General features: G+C 53.6%; 1 protein-coding gene across 4 annotated transcripts in view; it reads left to right on the top strand.

Moving 5' to 3' along the window:
- The first annotated feature begins 2,370 nt into the window (after window positions 1-2,370).
- Window positions 2,371-20,239, top strand: part of LRFN5 (leucine rich repeat and fibronectin type III domain containing 5) — a 145,017-nt gene continuing 127,148 nt past the window's right edge. The window contains exon 1 of one of the 4 annotated variants that reach the window (XM_074956588.1): window positions 2,371-2,513. The gene's annotated coding sequence lies outside the window, so the exon portion shown is untranslated. Of the gene's footprint in view, window positions 2,514-2,804; window positions 2,931-20,239 lie in introns of those variants that run through there. The other 3 variants (XM_074956593.1, XM_074956591.1, XM_074956589.1) reach the window with 3 other exon arrangements.

The raw sequence follows: 20,239 nt of genomic DNA, 5'->3' as shown, positions 1-20,239 counted from the left end.
CAGGAACGCTCCCCTCACCTCTGGCAGGAGTCAATCACACCCAGCAGCCGGTGTCTCCCTGCTGGGCAGCCCTGCACCCAGCCCAGCCAGCCACTCCCTCTGTCAGAGGGCAGGGGCTCGGGAAGAGGGGCATGGTTTGCTGAGGGACCTGTGTGGTTGGTGAAGTCCCCTTGCCTTGCCCAGCCCAGGGACCCTGCCTGCCTGCCTGGCCCACTCTCTCCGATACCCCCTGCCTCCCCCAGCCTCTGCTCAGCGGTTCGCTAAAGGAGCCGAAGGGACAAACACAGGAGCCCCCGGCTCAGCGGGCCTAGGCCATGGGCGTCACTGGTGCGGCTCAGCTGCATGAGCGGTCTGTCTCCGCCATGCAAAGCAGCCCCTGGCCAGGGGCTCGGCGCAAGAGCCGGGCAGGGGGAAGCGGGAAAGCCAAGCACGGAGACGCACCCAGCCCATCACACTCGCACCCCCTGAGAGCGCCCTGTCGGAAGGTGAGACACGATCCCCAAAGCCAGGCTCCAAGTCCGCTCCCTGAGCCCCAGCTGTGTCCGCCCGGATCCACGCAGCGCCCGCCCCGGTCCCCCAAAGCTGCCTCAGGACCCAAGCGCCGGTTTTCAGCCGCATCCACGTCATGTCCCCAGGAGGGTCCGAGACAAGGGGGCAGCTTCCCAGGACCGGCGAGCGGCGCCTCTCTGCACCCCGGACAGCGCGGTCGGGTCAGCGGCGCCCTCCTCGCCGGACCGCAGGCCCTTTCTTCTCCCCGCTCCGGCAGTCCCCCGCGGGCGCTCCGGGCTGGCTGCCCCGCAGCCCGCTGCCCCGAGAGGAGCGGAGAGCCCCGGGGAGGCAGACGAGCCTGCCGCCCGCCAGCCCCCAGAGCTGTGAAGAGCGCAGGACCCCAGCCCGCTGCGCCAGGAGCGCTCCGCCGGGACCCCGCGCCAGCGCGCACGGCCCCTCGCAGCCACCGGCTCCGCCGCCGCCGCGCTCACTCCGGCTCCGCCTCGCCCCCTCCCCGGTTTTGAGCAAAGGCTGCTTAACTGATTGGCTCCTTCGTCTCGGCGGCGCCCCAGCCCCCACCCCGAGCCACCCCCGAGCAGGGCTGGGAGGGGGACCCGCCGCTGGCGCAGGTACCTCCGCGCCCTCTCCGCTCCCCGCCCCTGAGCGCACCCGGGACGGGGGCTGGCCCCGAACCGCGGAGCCCGCGGCAGCCCCTGGGCCCCAGGGCAGGCCGAGGAGAGCGAGTCCCTCCAGGTGCCCCGGGGAGACCCACGGGGGCTCCGACGTGAGGGTGGGCCCGGGCTGCGCGGGGAGCAGCTTTCGTGTGCTGTAATCCCGGACGCGCCCTGCCGGCCTCTTCCCCAGCGAGCGCCTCCAGCGCCCGGGCAGAGCCGGCAACCAGAGGCCCCTGCCCGCTGACACCGCTCCAAGCGCAGCCTTCCAGCTGCAGCCGCTGCCCGCCCCCCGGGATGGGAATCCCCCGCGCCGGCCCCGGAGCCGGAGGCGCAGTTCTCCAGCCCGGGGGAGTGGCCTGGCCGAGGCAGCGCTGTCACCCCTGCGGAGCGGGCTGCGCCACCGCTCTGCCCGGCCCAGGGATGCGGGGCTAGCCCTGCCCGAGGCTGCCAGCTCCTCCGGCCCGGCAGGAAAGGGCGCAGCGACACGCCCCCTCCCTGCCCACTCCCGCGCCAGCAGCGCCTCCCGGCGCCAGGGCGCAGCCGCTGCTCACACGCTCCCCCGGCTTCTCCCTGTCCCGGCGGCCCCGGCTCGCCGCGCACCGGCTGGGCAGCGCCAGCCCTGTCCCCGCCGGCGCTGGCGAGCTGCCCAGCGCGCCCCTGCCCGTGGCTCGCAGACACGTCTCTGGATTAGCGGAGCTGGGGGCGCCCGGCGCCGCTCTGCGCCCGCCCGCTGCGGCTGGAGCTGCCTTTCCCGGCTGCGCCGCGCCATCGCTCTTCTCGCTGCGGAGCAGGCGGCGGCTCGGGCTGGCACCAGGCTGCAAAGCCGGCTTCATGCTGCAGCGAGCGCCGCGGCTCCCGGGGGCCGGGCGGCAGCCGCCGGAGCTCGCCGCGGGGAGGATGGAGCCAGCAGCAGCCGGGGAGGAAACGCGCAAGGACCCAGTGCAGCCAGCTGCGCCCCCCTGCAGCGCCCGGGGCTCCGGCTGCTCCGCCTGAGGCTACCCGGCTCTCGGAGCGCCGCGCCCGGTGGGTCGGTCTCCCTTGGCGGGGGTGTGCATGGCTGCGCCGCGGACAGCCGGCGGGAGAAGCCCGAGGACGGAGCCCGGCCGCGCAGCTCGGCTGTAGCTCCCCGAGCGCAGGAAGAGCGCCCGCCTCCCGGGGCCATGGGCAGCGCGTCCCCGGCCCGCGGCGCTCCAGCCGGCGCCTGAGCCGGGCTGGCCAGAGGCGGAGCGCGGGGCTCAGCGCTGGATTATCCGGCGCCCAGCGCACGGGCGGCGTTAGGTGAGCGCAGCGAGGAGGCTCGGCGAAGCCCGGCGGAGCTCGGATTGCCCTGGTGCAGGTACACGCTGCAAGGTCAGCGGGGCGCGGCTGCGGGGTCCGCGGTGGGGGCGGTGGAGGGGCGCTGGCGGCGGGCTGACCGGGCTGCGCCCCTGCCTGGTGTGCGCTGGGGGGGCCGCGCGGCTCGCTCCCTCCCTCCCTCCTCCCCCCGCCCGGCGCCGTGCGCGCCTGTGCAGCCGCCCTGCCTGCGCCCGCTCCCCGGGAGCCGAGCCGCCGCTTTGCACCGGGCGAGCCGCGCGGGCGACCCCCAGCCGGACCCGCGGGCGCCGGCCGCCGCCTGCCTGCCGGAGGATGCGTATGCGGAGCGATGGCACCGGGCGGAGCAGGGACCGGCCAGCCCGCCGCCAGCCTGTGAAGCCAGCCCGGAGCCGCCGCAGCTGCACCTGCCGGGGGAAGTGCTTCGGCCCCGTCTTTCCCGGCTAGCGGCGCCAGGTAACGCGACCCTCCCGCGCCGGGCGCTGCGCTGCATTGCGGGCTGGGGGGAGCCGCGGGCGCCGCTCCGGGAGGCGCCACCGTCTCTGCTGCGGGGCGGGGGGCGACCCTGCCCCCAGTCCAGGGCAGGCAGGGGCAGCCCGGCCGGGGGTCTGAGCAGGAGCCTTTCCTTCGTGTGGGGCCCCGCTGGGGCTGCAGCTTCTCCGGACACGGTCAGGGCTCCCCGCGCTGCCCAGGGGCACCGCTCTGCGCTGGTGCCAGGCTTGTGTCTGCCCGGGGCTCGCTCCCCCTCGGGCCGGCGCTGGGTTCCTCTCCGCGCCGGCTGGGGACAGAGCCTGGGCTTGGATTCGGCGGGGCAGGGGCGCGCACCCCGGGGTGCCAGGGCGGAAGGGGGCGCGGGCGGACTGAGGTCCCCGGTAGCGGAGCAGACGCGCACAGCCGCTGTCCTGCCAGCCGGGAGCTGGATCCGGACGGTGCTGTCGGGCAGGGACGGGACCCGCGGGCTGGGGCTGGCGCGGGGCGGCTCCCCCGGCCTCGGACAGCGCCCTGGCTCCTGCCGGGGGAGCAGCGCTGCCCGACGAGTCCATCCCTGTTTCATGCCATAGTGAAGCAGGGCTTAATTCAGCTGGGTGCCGCGCCTGCGGCTCCCTGTCCCCGGCGGGGGGAGGGGGAGCTGCTGCCCGGCCCCCAGCCTGCCATGTCCCCGGCTGCACCGGGGCTTTCCTCGCGCCCCGGCCGCTGCGCTTCTGCCGCTCTCCAGGCGATGGCAGGTGCAGCCCGCGCTCCGGCGCTCGCAGCCGGGGGTGCCACAGAGCCGGCGGTGCACAGCGCCCGGGGCGCAGGAAGGGGACCGGCCGAGCCCCGCGGGGGGGGACGGGGGACAGGCCCGTGCGCTCCGCGCCTGCCCCAAGCTGTGGCCAGGTTACCCCGGCTGTGAACCCTGCGGCAGGAGGGGGCTTTGGGGACTGCGTGTGGCCGGGGCTCTGGGTCCCCGAGCCCGGCGCCTCCTGCCTGCGGCTCCCCTCGGGGCCCGTGGCCGGGGCTTGGCAGAGACGCTGAGGGTGTGAACCCCGAGGAGCGAGCCGGCCGGAGCCCGCAGCTTGGCCCAAACTGTCGGCTCCCCTGGGATGGCCCAGCTGGAGGGCGGGGTCCGCCCCTTGCCCGCTCTCCAGTAGCCGCGGCGAGGCGCCCCGGTGCGCCCCGGCTCCGGTTTTGTAGCTGCGCAGTTTTCCCGTGCGCCAGGCTGGCGATAGAGGCGGGGAGAGGCTCTGGCCGCCGCTGGCCCTGGCGGGGAAGGGGGCCCACAGGGAGGGGCAGCTCCCTGGGGCCGGGGAGGGGTAGGACCGGCCTGCGCCCCTGGGATCGAGTCAGAGCAAAGTTCAGCCCCATCTGTTCCACAGGGGGATGCGTGTAACTCCCCGCCCATGGGCGCCGTCCTGCCGGGGCAGCCCCGAGCCTGGCGAGCTCGGCAGCTCTGTCGGGTGGCAGGGCAGCGAGCCGGCGGCCGGGCTGCAGGCAGGTGGCTTGGCCGGTGCCGATGGGAGGCGCTTCAGGCTGGACTGGAGCTAGCGCTGCCCCGCTGGCGGAGCTCCCCCCGGGGAAGGGCTTGGCTCGGTGCGGCTGCGAGTGGGTCCTTGCGGAAGGCTGGGGTGGGAGGGAGGCGCAGATCCCAGCCGGGGGGAGCTGAGGTTACAGGGCTCGGGATAAACCGCACGAGCAAAGCCCACAGCCTCCGTTGCAGCCCGGGGCGGCATTTGCCCCCTGCCTCCCGCTGAGGTGGGCGTGGGTGTTAAAGGGCACTAGCTGGAGCCCTTACAGAGATCAAATTGCAGGGTGGGGAAAGCTCTTCTCCTGCCTGTTCCTTCCCTGTGGCCCCTTTCCTCTTTGCAAAGTTTCCCTGAGGCACTCTCCTCCCCGCAGTGAGGCAGGGGGAGAAGGGAGGAGCCATTTTGTGTTTTGTTTAAAAAGAAAGAAGCCATCCTCCGCCCGCGCTTGGAAGGGTTGGGCGGGGAGTCTCTCCTGGGGTAGCGCCCCCCAGGCAGGCCTCTTGCTTTTCCTGAGTATTTCTATGGAAAACAGGCTCAGGAGAGAGTAAGGCCTTGGTAACAAGGACATCACAGCTGGGGAATAGCCCCTGGGAACGTTGCAGCCATGCTGACTTGAGGAGCACAGAACACCCCCTTGTTCCTCAGCGCAACAGGGAGAAGAAGACCCAGTGAGTCCCCGTGAGAGGAAATGAAGGCTGAGGGTGGCCAGCTGCATGGGTGAGGAACACCAGTCAAAGGCCCCGTTCTGCAACTGTTATGCTCCTTGAGTAGCACTTACACACTCCCTTGACTCAATTGGAACTGCTCTTGTGAGTAAGTGTTACTCGCCATGAGTAAGGACTGCGGACTTAGGGTCCAACCCCCATGGGAGGAGCAGTGGTTGTCTGGAATTTGTGCGCGGACACTTCTTTGGTTGTACGACAGTGCACAGATACTACCTGGGTACGGCCATAGAAGGGCATAGATAGGTCATATTAAGATTATTAATCACTTTGGGTGGGATTCTCATCTCCTGATGTACTCAGGGTGGTGGCACCTTACTGCACAAGGCCTGTCATTGCCTGCAGGGGAACGATCTGTGGAGTCAGGCTCTAGTCACCAAGAGTAAAGGTGTGGGCAGCTGACCCTTTAGTAGTTGTAATACTGGAATCCAATTCACACATTTTAAAATATTGCACTCAGGAATAACACCTTTGCTCTAAATGCCAAATCAGTAGCTATATCTACAATCTGTGGTGTCAGATCTCTCCATGCAGGACCAGATCCTACATTCCCGTATTTAGAGAGTAACCTCACTACAAGCATAGTCCTTTTGTTCATACATTGATAACAGCTGTCAATTATTTTATGGCAACAAATACAATGTTAAGTAGATCTTGGATCATTCACGTGCCAAGTAAACTAGTTCCAAGTTGGAATAACTGTTTTGTTAGAACATTCCACGTATCGCATAGTTTCCTGAAAAGGTCAGCTGTTACTGGAGTGGATTCAAAATTACTGCTACTTAGTTCAGTCACCATCGAATCAGACGGAGCTCAAAGGCTTGTGAGTGGCAATGTAGCAAGAGAGTTACCTGATGTTCCATTTGTGATGAACCCATGGGCTGGACGCTTTGGTACAAGCTGAACTGGAGTATTTGTCGTCTTATAGATTTGCAGAGGCTCATTTCCCCTGAGGCTGTTAACTTCTGTGGTGGTCTTAGTGAGCGTCAGTACAATTCACAGTACGTGCACGGCCACTGACGAGCCGAGGTCATTAGGCCTTTGGAGAGAAGAGGAGAGACTGGGCGTCCCATGAATTGTAGCCTGAGAACTTGGCTAAACATGTTTCCCAGACAGCATCTGAAGGAACAGCAAATGGCAAATGAAGGTGGTGGTGGGGGTGGGGATTCCTCAAAGCAGCTTTCCTGGGGTCTAGGGCCCCTGTAGGTGAAAAGACAGGTCAGAGTGAAAATTTTCAACCACTGAGTTCAAAGGAAGCTGAATGGGTCCTCTGCTGACATGGAGTTAGCAGACCAGCTGGTGAAGATGTTCCCAAGCTAGCAGAGTTTAACCCACACCCAGGTGTGGTTTAGAAAGGTCTGCAGAACAATGTAGAGCTCATGGCCCTCCGTAGATGATCAGTACTTCCTCTGCTTTAAGGCTTGACAACAGGTTCAATTTTATAGAACAACCTTTCGACTACTCTCTGAACAAACATCCAGACCAGAAAATCATTATAAGAGCTTTGCCATTAACAGGCCAAGCAGAACCTGAGCCAAGCAGGAAATATTTGTCTAAATGCTACTGTAGCATTTTAGGGAAACCATCTTCCATGCATTAGATAAAATTGGTGCTACTTTGAGCAGACATCACTGAATCTGTTCTTTGTAGATGTGTCTAAATGTATTCCACGTGGTCCTCAGAGACCAGTTACTAGCTGGGGTTAAAACTACTGTTAGCACTCTCCCATTACTATGTAAAATGCACTGTTGAGCCCATTTGATGATTTTTTTGAACTAAGGGACATGAGTGTGGCTTTACATCAAATTAATCTTAATTTAATTCTCCAAAATGCTTAGAAAATGAGCACATGTTTTCACTATGTTCGTCCAAACTATTGCAGAGGAGAAAATTAGTTGATCAGAAACAAAACTGGAGATCGGTGCAAGCCTAAAAATCCAGATCTGAACATTTGAACTTCTCCATTGAATCTAGGGATTATGTTCCTTACTTTCTGTGTAATAAACAAAACAAAACAAAAAGCATCTTTAAAACAACAACAACAAACTCCCCTGAAGCTTCACTTTCAATAATTAAATGTGTACTTTACACTTAGAAATCTGTGCTTCTCATTCATTTGCTATCTTGTCTCTAATGCCCTTAAGTCTTAAAGGCCTGTTTGCAAACAAAATGGCAAACCTTGAGCTAACCACTCATCTGCCCCGCATTTATGCAGTTGCAGTGGGACCCATCCTTTACCTTTAACAAACCTAGAGTCTCTGGGTTCCTGTTGATGCTCACCTGAAATTCTCTGAAGGCTGATGACATCAGAGCACTGAAGTAAGAAAAAAACGGCTCTGTGTCTAGGACATACACTAAAAGAAACCAGGGCTTGTTTCCTGGATGAATAAACAGAGGAAGTTAGTAGCACTTTTGCTTCATAGCTAGAAAGTGGTGGGTTAAACGCCCACCTTAGAGCTCAGGCTCCAATCTATGGCCTGTACTGCCCTACAGTCCTGCGTGAATGCTGCATGGGATGGTTAAAGGAACGACTGCAGCAAATTACTCCTGAAGAATGTAATTCTGAGAAGCAATCTGATCACTTATCAAGATAAAAGTAGCAATGATTACTTTCAGGTATTTTCCTTGGAAAGCTGGCCTTTCCTGTGCCAGGTGTGAAAGATAGCGTCATGGTGCCGATGCATTCACAGTCTCAGTACATCTATTCTGCAAAAGAAGTTGGTAATGGTTACAGCTGTGGGAAGGTACATTTGTCTGGTAGCAGATACAGATCTCATGGGACTTTCCAAAAGAGCAGAGGGTCCCTCGTATGTTCACCAACCCCAAAACGGGCTCAGCTGTCTCCAGCTGAGGTGCATGTATAATATCAAAATCTGTCTCATTGGTCTACGGTCCATACCAGAATAATACTGATAATAATTGTCACTTCTGCTCCGGCATCTTTTACTGGAGGATCATAGAGCACTAAACAAGCCTCACAGCACTGTGGGAGATATGTCAGGATGAATATTCACAGATAGAGGAAAGAGGGTATGGAGAGGTTATGGCCATTGTTTTCAAAAGTGGCCACTGGTCTAAGATCACTCAGTTTTGCAGGGTCTGATTTGAGTTATTTGGGGCTGGTGTCCTGAGTGCTCACAACTGTTGTTGAAGTCAATGGAACTTTGGGGTGCTCAGCATCTCTGATAATTAGGCCCAGTTTGGGCCTCCACGAATCAGTTGGCCCAGTGATCTCCCAAGGTTGCAGAGTCAGCTGGTAGACGATCTGGGAGTCCAGCTCCCAGTTCTGTGCTCTACCAACCCTACCTGAATAATAATAATACTAATTAATAAAAAGAGTAATTTATTTGCCAACTATTCCTGTTCTACGTTTAATAGCAGATGACACTAAACTGGGAGGAGAGCTAGATACGCTGGAGGGTAGGGATGGGATACAGAGGGACCAAAACATATTAGAGGATTGGGCCAAAGAAATCTGATGAGGTTCAACAAGGACAAGTGCAGAGTCCTGCACTTAGGACGGAAGAATCCCATGCACCGCTACAGACTCAGGACCGAATGGCTCGGCAGCAGTTCTGCAGAGAAGGAAATAGGGGTTACAGGTTACAGTGGACGAGAAGCTGGATATGAGTCAACACTGTACCCTTGTTGCCAAGAAGGCTAACAGCATTTTGGGCTGTATAAGTAGGGGCATTTCCAGCAGATTGAGGGACATGATCGTTCCCCTCTATTCGACATTGGTGAGACCTCATCTGGAGTACTGTGTCCCGTTTTGGGCCCCACACTACAAAAAGGATGTGGAAAAATTGGAAAGTGTCCAGCGGAGGGCAACAAAAATGATTAGGGGACTGGAACACGTGACTTATGAGGAGAGGCTGAGGGAACTGGGGTTATTTCGTCTGCAGAAGAGAAGAGTGAGGGGGGATTTGATAGCAGCCTACAACTACCTGAAAGGGGGTTCCATAGAGGATGGAGCTCGGCTGTTCTCAGTGGTACCAGATGACAGAACAAGGAGTAATGGTCTCAAGTCGCAGTGGGGGAGGTTTAGATTGGATATTAGGAAAAACTTTTTCACTAGGAGGGTGGTGAAACACTGGAATGCGTTACCTAGGGAGGTGGTGGAATCTCCTTCCTTAGAGGTTTTTAAGATCAGGCTTGACAAAGCCCTGGCTGGGATGATTTAGTTGGGGATTGGTCCTGCTTTGAGCAGGGGGTTGGACTAGATGACCTCCTGAGGTCCCTTCCAACCCTGATATTCTTTTATTCTAAAGCAGTATTTGATCAATTAAACAACAGGCTGAATAATGCAAAAGATGATTTGCTAGATAAGTTATTCATCAAATTTGGCAAAATTGAGTGAATATATTATGTATTGACTCAGCTGTGACCAGCTGTAACCCCAAGCCTTAGAAATCGATGCCTGCCACTAGGAAATCAATGCCCAATTCCTTGTTTTGTAAAGCTCTTTAGTGAGTTACAATGTTGCTCAGATGGCACTACTTATCAGTAAATCATTTTCTTATAAGTAGATAATTCGTTAACTTTAAACTTGTGTGCTTTTGTTTCTGAAAGATCTGTTCAATCTTCTCTGCGAAAATGATATATATTTTTGGACTAGTGACAGATAAAACTCTCTTCATTTTTACTTTGCCTCAGCTCTGTTTTGTGGCCACTTATCTGATGATTTTTGGATATTTCTTTCTACTTGCAAGCCAGACAGAAACCTCCATGCAGTTAAGGTGCTCATTATGGTCGTAATATAAATGCTGAGATAAGTCGGCAGGTAGAAGACATCAGAGGGACCCTGTCACAATGACATACCGGAATGTGGTCTGATGTCTGTACACCTGACTTAGCAGGAGAATCAGTGGGATACTGTAACTGCAAACCAAGCAAGGCAATAAGTAATAGAGGGTGAAAAGACCTGTGGTAGATTTACCAGCCGTGCTTTGTAATGGCAGCTGTACTGAAGGCTCGGGCAGCATTCCCAGTGGAGCTGGAGGCCGGCCTGTGTTTGAAATACTGTTTGTTGTGAAGTCACAGGGCTGTTTTCCAAGGCAGGTTGGAGATGGCTGCTCTGCTCGCACTGGCTTTTAGTTACAACTGGGTGTTAATTTGTCAGTTGAGTCAATTCAGATATTTCCTGGGGTGGGGGAATTTCTGTCCCTCCCCCGCAACCCCGGAAGCGATCCTGTTCTCATCCCTTATCCCCGCACAGGGACCCCAGGTCCCCCTTAGCCAGGGAACGTCCCCATCTCTCTTACCCACACAGCGCATGAGCCAGTGTCACCAGGAGGCAGATCCCTGGCAGACCTCCTCCCCCCACGCCCGCACCCTTGTGCCGTCCAGGAAGAGACTCCCCGTGCCCCTGGTCACAGCAACTTTGGCCCGGCTGCCCCGCCATGTGGATGGCCATGGCCCGGGTCAGTTTTCAGTGGTGCTGGGACCACGCAGCCAGAGCGATGCCCCAGACTGCCCTGCCAGCAGCGGCACTGACTTAGTGCAGGACCACTGCTTAAAAGTGTGGGCCAAGCCCCTCCCTCTCCATGGCCTGTGGGTCTTTCAGCAAGTGCAAAAACCTTGGGGAAAGGCCCTTAGCTGTTCCCAGTTGTCACTAATGCAAGCTGCCCTATGAAACCTCCCACTCAGTCAAGGTATATATCACACACACCAAGAACAATGTTAACGAATGTTGTTGAGGTTGCAAAGGGAAGCCCTCCAAAGGTAGGAAATGCCAGAATTCAGGTTGGCTATACAACCACAGTTCAGCCCCCTTGTGGAGATGCCTTATGCTACAGTCCTTAATTACTTGATCACATGCAATTTTTTCCCCACAAGACCTTGCCTCATTCATTGCACTGGATGAGCAGAACTCATTTAATGAGCAGCTCTTCAATACTTTGTTTTGTGCTCAGAGTTCATATGCAGCCCCACTCCGCACTGAAAGCGCACTATACAAACCCTCGGCTGAAGACACAATTATTAATTTCCTCATGTGTTTTTCTGTACCACTCATTACTTAATCTCTAAGTGCTTCACAGACACGAATGGATTGATCTCACGATGCCTGTGAAGATGAGGGTGGTGTTATCTCCATTTTACAGACAGGGACCTGAGGAACAGCAAGAGGAAAGTCAGAAGTCTCTGCCCATTTTTGGGTGCCCAGTTTGAGGTGGCGGGGACCTGCCTTTTCATAGTCCTTTGCATTCTGTATGTTCAAAGAGCAACTCACATTGGCTTCGACTGCAGCTGTGAGCACTCAGCACTTCTGCCAATCGGACTCCAGGGCAGCGAGGAAGCTAGGAAAGCACAATTCGTGGCCACCCATGAAAGACTTAAATGTAAGTGACTTGCCCAGCATCACATAGGAAGTCTGAGACTGTCCTTTCTCTTCCTGCAGTCCCCTTCCTCAGGCCCTGAAACACAGGGGGCGGGGGTCCTACAAACAATGGGCTCCTTCACTACACAACTCTACACAACCATCAGTCCTGGGCACTGATTGAGGCAGATTCCCTGTGGAAAAATAGTTGTGATCATGTAGTTAAAGACTGTGTCATAATGCACAAGGGGGTCAACCTGGAGTCAAGCAGGGCTCCTGGGCTGCTCACGGGGATGGAGAGCCGATCTCAGGAGAGGAGACGCAAGGAACTTGGCTTGTGTAGTCTTGCCCAATGAAGGCTGAGAGGGGAGCTGCTGGCTGTCTATCAATGCATGGGGCGGTGGAGGAGTAAACACCCGGGAGCGAGAAGAGCTGGTGAAGCTAAACGAGGGTGTTGGCACGAGAACATGTGGGAATAAACTGACCAGGAATCAATGTTGACTGGACATTAGATGGTTTCTATCCCTCGGTGCGATGCAGTTCTAGAACCGTGGAGACAGAGTATGAAAAGTCTATGAAGGGGATGCTCTGACGGCGCTGTCTGCGATAGCAGGGATGGGACTTCAGGACCCAGGAGGGCCCTTCCGCTCCTATTTTCTGTACTCCTAACTTAACTCTGGCATTCCCTACCTTGTGAGTGCTTGTGTTTGCTGCTGTGGTAATGTGAACGCACACATAGCGTGTGTGCAAGTTTGGAGTTTTTTAACAACACAAAGTGCAAAGACACAATTTCATCGCTTGGCACCATGTTGACACCCACATGGTTCATCAGCAGGTCGTACCCTTTAGATCCATGGCACAGACATCAGCCACTGGAGCTCCTGGAATAACTGATAGCAGTAGTAGGTTGTCACCCTCTGTTTGGACCAGCACTAGAGGGGGCTAAGACACCCTTTGCCAGTGGATCTCACTGATATTTGCTGGCAGCAGAGGAATGGTGAGACTCAGGAATCCTGGTTTCACTCCAGATTGTAAAGGGAGCATGCTTTAGTGGGCACAGACCCTTCTGTCCCTGTTGTCCACAAGTACGGCCTCTTCTTCCCCACCCCCCAGGCTTGTCTCTTCCCCTCCTGGCTCCTCATCCCGGTCCTGCCCCTCCCTAGTCCTCCTGAGGCTTCTCATCCAATCTCCTTGCACAGCCCATTCCACTCTCACCCTCCAAGCTCTCCATCCAAGTCCCAGCCGTGCCCCCACACCAGCTGCTAGTCCCTACCCTCAGCCGCCTCAGCCCGGTCTCCCCTACCCTGACCCGGTTCCTTGTCCTAGTGTCTTGCCAGCCACTCTCAGTTCCCCCGCCACTTGGCTCTCTCCTCATCCAGTATGTCTGCCCCCCACACATAGCCCAATCCCAGCCCCCCACCCCCACACAGGCTCTTTGTCCCAATCCACTCCCTCCCCCCATCCTTTCACCCCAGGCCCCCGATCTGCATCCCAATCAGACATCTTCCTCCTCCTCCTCCTCCTCCTCCTCTTCTTCACTGCTGCCTGGGCCCAGCAGAGGGAGCTTTAGGAGCCCAGGTGAGACAGGCTCCCTATTCTCAGTTCTGGGGCATGGCACCAAAATGGCCCTAGGGGCTCCGAGCTGCCATCCTGGCTAGCCCCAGGCCGGAGCATGCTCAGTTGCTCTGTGGGCATATGGCCTGTGTGGTGCAGTCAGTGGGGAAGGGCTGGAGCATGCTCAGTGCAGATGGAAGCTTTAGAGAATTTAATTGCCAAACTCTAACACATGTCTACTGAGCATGTGCGAACTGAGATTTCCCAGAGGGTCTTTACTTGGCCAATTTTGGGTGAATTTTCCCAGGGATGCAAGAGGCACATTCAGCTGGTGGTCGGTTTTGACGAGGTGAGGTCTGCAGGGTTTGGTTGGCAAGTATCACAAGCAAGTCCCCCGCTGAAGTGATTGAGGGCCATGTTGTCAGATGTTGCCAGCGTCACACAAAGTGGTTATTGATGTATCGCAGAAAGACTCACTTTGTGCGTTCGGTGCCTGGGGTTATGGAAGTGCCTGTTAATCTTCAATACAATGTTTTAATTTCATCTTCCCTTCTGCATAGCGCAGGGCCTCTCTGAGTAGCTCCCGTCAGTGGTACCGGTGTGTATCTGAGGGTTTGCGCTATGGACGCTGGTCCACTGGGCTAAGGCTGCTGCATTATGGCTGTGGAGCAGCAAAGCGGGTGATTTTCGTACTCTCCAAACAGCGGATCAGTGCTGCTCTGGCTACTTTCCGAAACAACTCTGCTGATTTGCAGACACAGAGAAGGCAAGTGGTGTTCTGAAGGTCAGAGGAGCTGGCTGAACTCTGAATGCCCTGACCCAAAGGAGCACTCCAAAGCCAGCTCTCCCAAAGCAGAAGTTTCTCAGTGCAGGTCAGGAGAGCAGCATCTGAAAACATGGATCCCGATCTGGGCCCCAGGCCTGCCTTCCTATACATTAGCACAGACCCCCGAGTCTGCGTGGGGTCCCAGTGGGACTCTGGGCCAGCGCAGGCGTCTCTACCTGCACATCCTGAGGCAGGATTGGGGCCTTGGATGCTTTTGGTCATCCGTGGTGTGAGGAACAGCCCGTGGTCCTTCCCACCACTCAGGGGCAGCGCTGGCATTTGGCTGCGCAGGGATCTCCGTACTGGTTGTGCGTAGTCCAGCGGAGGGAGGCTGGGGCTAGGCCTGGCCTCGCAGGCAGGAGTGCAGGAGCTCCGGTACCCAGCATGCTGTGCAGCTACAGCTGCAGCCTGGCAAGCTGGCTCTGGGTTTTGGGGTTTGGGTTTTTTTCCCATAGCTTCATAGGCTCCAAGGCCAGGAGGGACCGTTGCGATCATCCAGCACAGGCCAGAGAACGACCCCTAAAGAATTGCTGCAGCAGATCCCTTAGAAAAACATCCAGCCTTGATTTTAAAATCGTCACCGATGGAGACTCCACCGTGACCCTGGGTAAATTGTTCCAATGACTAATTCCTCACACCATTACCAATGTACTTCTTATTGCCAGTCTGTATGGGTCTAGCTTCCACTCCCAGGGCTGATTCACTTCCCCAGCTGCTCTGTGCTCCACTTGCAGAGAGCCCCAGTATTCATGCTCTAGGCCGGTGGTATGAATTTCACCTGTGAATGAATCCGCCTCAGGATCTGTGTGGGATCTGAGTGCTCCCCACCCACCTACGCCCTCACACATGTGGGCCTCCAAGCATGAGGAATCCCTCACTGGGGGTCTGGTTTTGATTACAAATAAGCCGTGGAATGAATCCAGTGGCTTGTGCACTGATAATGACTTTACAGGGCCAGTGAGAATTGTTCGTATTTGAAAGAGGAGAAGGCTATTTACATTTGTTTTTTGGTATGGAAAACAGCTAGTAGTAGGCAAAACTTGTGATATTTCCGCTTTCTTCAGTGAACAGCTCTGGAGCTTTTAGCTGCAGGTAGAGCCAGACATATCTGTGATTGTTTATATGATTTAAAATGTAAGGGCAAGTGTATGCAGAATAGAAAGGCAGTTCTTTTTTTAGCTATATCTTTTTATCTCCCTGGGAGAGCTTAGCACCTCTGGGTGCTTTTCTCAATTCCTGCTGTGTAAATCTTCAGTAATTCTGCTGGAGCTATTTCAAAATTACATTTATGTAGCTGGGAGCCAAATATGGCCCTTTGTCTCATTGCATTCTGGGACTGAATCCTCATTGAATTCCTGGCTTCGCTGATGGGTTAGGCCCTGATCCAGCAAAGCACTTAAGCACGTACTTAACAATAAACACATCAATAAACCCCTTGCAGTCCATGGGACTATGCACAAGCTGAAAAGTATCACCTGCTTAAGTGTTCTTTGGATCAAAGCCCTATTGTGTCTGCATCGTTAGGCCTTGTTCCTGCAAACACGTATGCGCATGCCTGACTTTACCCATGTGAGTAGTGCCATAGGCTTCAATACAATACATGTTCCTAAGAGTTTGCAGGGTCAGGACTTGGGTGAAAGATTTTTGGTTATAACAAACACAACGGACCAGTGTGAGTGCAGGGTATTGGAACACTGAGGTGTGCTGAAAGAGTTGACCTAGAGAGGAACTGAGACACAAAAGCTTATTTTCCAAAGCAGCTCTTTTGAGAATTGTTTAAAAATAACAAGGAAGAAGACATCCCACGAAGCGTTGGCTTTCAAGGATTTAGTGACTGGTAATATGAAATCACCATGGCTAGAAATGTGGTGTGCAGAGATTTTGAATTACAAAACAGGTTTGCTGAAGCAGCTTCATAATACGAGCTTTATCCATTTATTTATTTTTCTTTAAATGAATTTCCTGCTCAGAAAGGGCTGCTGATTAATAGCCTGGCATGCTATTTGTTTTTAGCTGTATCTTCTGTTAAAATATTCTGTTTGCCAGGCTGAAGTTCAGGTCAGTCTTTAAAATGACAGATATTTTGTAAATATCCATAAAATGTTAACAATTTCCAAGAAAATTCATAAAACAAATATTTTGAAATAGCTTTTCTATAAAAATAGTACCCTGCACTGACCAAAAATAGACAGCTCGAGTATACGACACATTATTGTTTGTTTATAGAGCTGTCGGTCAGGCTGCATTGTCAGTGTTAGCTCTGTTCCTTTGTGTCACAACCTTCACATTATTTAATGTACTACTTTGTATTTTTTACTATCAGCTAAGTTCTTGTTGATGAATACAAACAACTGGACTAAGTAAACATAATTCCTTGTAGGTAGCAGTGAAAAACCCCATGTACGTACAGTTCTACTGTATTTGAAATGAATCTGGTCCATTAAGATAACCAGCAGAAAAAATTCAGAAGTGAAATCCTGGCCATTTAAATGCTGTCAAGACTCCCAAAATGCAATGCAGAAACTAGACTCATTGCCAAGCTGGGTATACATGAAATCAGATATTCAAATGGTTCCCTGATATTCATGAATGCTTCCTTGATTTATGTCGAAAATGTTCAGAAAGGTGAAGGATGAAGGATGGGAGTGAAGGGCCAAAGCATGAGAGTTATCACATAAGTCATACCTTGGAAGTTCAGGACATCCTCCTGTGTTGTTGGACATCAGTGAAACTAAACAAAAACAGCTTGCGGGAGGAACCCGTGTCACAGCCAGTGATCAGATTGCGTCCATGTGCTGACCCACAAGAACAGCAAACGTTGTGTGCTGAAAGGTGCATGAACCCGTGCTGTATAACATGCATTTTTCTGCTGTCACACACTGTGCTCTCTTTCACTCTTGATTTACCTGGAGTGCAAAGACTAGAGGTTACACTTGAATACCCAGGTGCAGAAGCATATTTAGTATCAATGGCTTGATTGTGATCTCAAAGCCGTACACTCAGAGCATCAAAAAGTGGAGTAATCTACGTGTCTCTGCTATCTGCAGTCTCTGTCCAAAACTGTTTAGACACTTTTGCCCTTCATAAAATGTGTTACTCTTAAGTCAGTTACTCTGATCTAACATGCTTCTGCTAGAAGAGTTCTCCAAACTGAGTAAGATTTGACCAAAATTGCTATTTTTTTTAATGACTCAGTATTAGTTATTTGCATACTCCAGTCTGAGGCTAGCTTATCACTGGCATACCTCACAAGAAAAAAAACATATTCCATTGTGTTTGATGAGATAATTAGTGCGCATGAGTCTGCCCAGATGCATAACCTATGGGGCACGGATTATATTTTCATGTGACTTTTCTCTTTCCAGCTCACAAATCCAGTGCTCAGGGGCATCCTGGTGGACACTCCCTGGGGGACTTTGTGCTGCTAAACCCAATAATGGATTACCCCAATAGAGCCTGGAGAGTATTCTCTGTTCATTAAGTAATCCCACTGTAATTCAATTAGCGACAGGCTGACATGACCTCGTGGTGTCAGGATGCAGAACCTGGCCAGATCAGAGTCCTGAGCTCTGCTTTCGACCCAGTCCCAGCCAGGTGGACAGATCCAGATTTGCTTCTGGCATCTGAAGCAAAATGGCAGAAATCTCAAGAGAACAGCTCATCCTGAGAGAGGACCATAATTCTGGCCTCCCCTTCTGCCCTCCAGCACCCCAGCTCAGGGGCTACCATCTTCTGTCTGGAAGGAGGGACCACAGGCCTCCAAGCTCGTGCGGGTCTCTTTAGGGGGTGACAGCTGAAATGCCAACGTGGGGTAAACGTCTGTCCCCCACGCTTAGATCCCAAATGTTAGGGCTGTGGTATCACAAGAAGTCTTCAAGTCGGAAGTTACGTGGTCAGTCCCAGGTTTTCAGTACAGACTGGCGCTCACTGGAAAACAAGATTTCTGTTTCGCAAAGAAAGTCAGGGTTTTGGAATTAGTTTCCATTCCAATGCGGAATGAAACCTGGACCTTTTGGAATTGTTCACAAAAAAGGGGACGCCCGCCCATCCCATAATAGCCATGTGGTCAGGGCATTTACCTGCGATGTGGGAGACCCAACTTCACCAGCCACTTGAATTTAGGTCTCCCACCTCCCAGGTGACTAGCCTGGTGGTCAGAGCAGTTTCTGGGGTCTCTCTTTCTGATTTTAACCAGAAATTCCATCTGGAACTAAGAATTCTTTTTCATGAATTGGCATTTTCTAATTCAAAACGTTTTGTCAGGGAGTTCCCATTCCCATACAGAGTGCGTGTGCCCCTACTGACGTGTGCCTAGAGATACTGGAACAAATTTTGGTCAAGTGACACATGGAGACTAGGTGTTACAGGGATGGGCATGTTAGAAATACAAATGTCAGTGCAGAGATTTGGACAGATACATGCAGATGTGCAAACCCATTCAATTCAATGAGGCTGCATGTGTGTGACTTAGCCCTGGTCTACACTGGGGGGGGAATCGATCTAAGATACACAACTTCAGCTACGAGAATAGCATAGCTGAAGTCGACGTGTCTTAGATCAACTTAGAATCACTTACTTCGCGTCCTCGCGGCGCGGGATCGACGGCCGCTGCTCCCCGTCGACTCCGCTTCCGCCTCTCGTCGTGGTGGAGTTCCGGAGTCGACAGCAGAGCGATCGGGGATCGATTTATCGCTTCTACACTAGACGCGATAAATCGTTCCCCTATAGATCGATCACTACCCGCCGATCCGGCGGGTAGTGTAGACGTGGCCTTAGAGCATGCAGCATTTGGAGATTAAATTACAAGGATTTACGAGGAGAGGCTGAGGGAACTGGGCTTGTTTAGTCTGCAGAAGAGAAGAATAAGGGGGGATGTGATAGCTGCTTTCAGCTACCTGAAGGGGGGTTCCACAGAGGCTGGAGCTCGGCTGTTCTCAGTGGTAGCAGATGACAGAACGAGGAGTAATGATCTCAAGTTGCAGTGGGGGAGGTTTAGGTTGGATATTAGGAAAAACTTTTTCACTAGGAGGGTGGTGAAGCACTGGAATGGGTTCCCTCGGGAGGTGGTGGAATCTCCTTCCTTGGAGGTTTTTAAGGTCAGGCTTGACAAAGCCCTGGCTGGGATGATTTAGTTGGGGATTGGTCCTGCTTTGAGCAGGGGGTTAGAATAGATGACCTCCTGAGGTCTCTTCCAACCCTTTTATTCTCTGATTCTATGAAATTAAAGTGATCTTGAATCCCTTAGATTGCTGAATTGCTCCAAGGTTTCATTCTCAAGCAGAGGTGCCTACCATGAAATGCTGCCAGCCTAACTTCAACACCTGGTAATATGTATTGGTCAGGTACCACAGAATAGTAGTGTTGGGTTATATATAATTTGTGATTGCAAATGTAAAGGGATATATGTAAATCTCATATATCTGAGCATACTAACCTGCAACAAATCACTTTATTTCTACAACAATCTGAGGCATTTAGATACTGCTGTTATGCGGCCATATAATCACCAAGATAGAACAAGGAAATAAACTCCCAGAACCAAGGAATAATTTGTAATCCATGGAATAAATTACATTTAATTTGCACCATGTACTTTCTTACCGTCATTCTGCCCACTAAGCTTTGCCAAGATTAGCCACTCAGACTTGCCAGTAGTCCTGCGGCTGCTGTCTTTTATTTAAGGAGGGGAAACAAAAAAAGGAACTGAAGATAAAAGAAGTTCCTAACCCCGCCAGACTCCGTTTGGGGAGCAGGTGAAAGAAGAGATGGTAAAGCACACTTATTAATAGATCCCAGTGCCGGAAGGGACCACTGTGATCATCAAATCCGACCTCCTATATAACAGAGGCCAAAGAACTGCCCCCAAATAATTCTAAGAGAAGATCTTTGGGGAAAAAAAAAACCCATCCAGTCTTGATTTACAAATGATCAGTGACGGAGAATCCACCACGACCCTTGGTAAATTGTTACCCTCACTGTCCAAAACCCACGCCTTATTTCCAGTCTGAATTTGTCTCGCTTCAGCGTCTAGCCATTGAATTGTGCTACACCTTTCTCTGCTAGACTGAGTCCATTATTCAATATTTCCCCCCATGTAGATACCCATAGACTATAATCAAGTCATCCCTTAGCTGTCTCTTTGTTAAAGTAAATAGATTGAGTTCCTTGAGTCTATCACTGTTATTCATGTTTTCTAATCCGTTCATCATTCTCATGGCTCCTCTCTGAACCTTCTCCAATTTATCAACATCCTTCTATATTGGAGCACCAGAACTGCACACAGGATTCCAGCAGTGGTCATACCGGTGACATATACAGAGATAAAATCACCTCTGCTTCTC

Source organism: Natator depressus, chromosome 6, assembly GCF_965152275.1.
Source record: "Natator depressus isolate rNatDep1 chromosome 6, rNatDep2.hap1, whole genome shotgun sequence".
NCBI classification, from domain to species: Eukaryota; Metazoa; Chordata; order Testudines; family Cheloniidae; genus Natator; species Natator depressus.
Note: the sequence above shows the minus strand (reverse complement) of the source record. Positions and strands in the feature narration are given on the sequence as shown.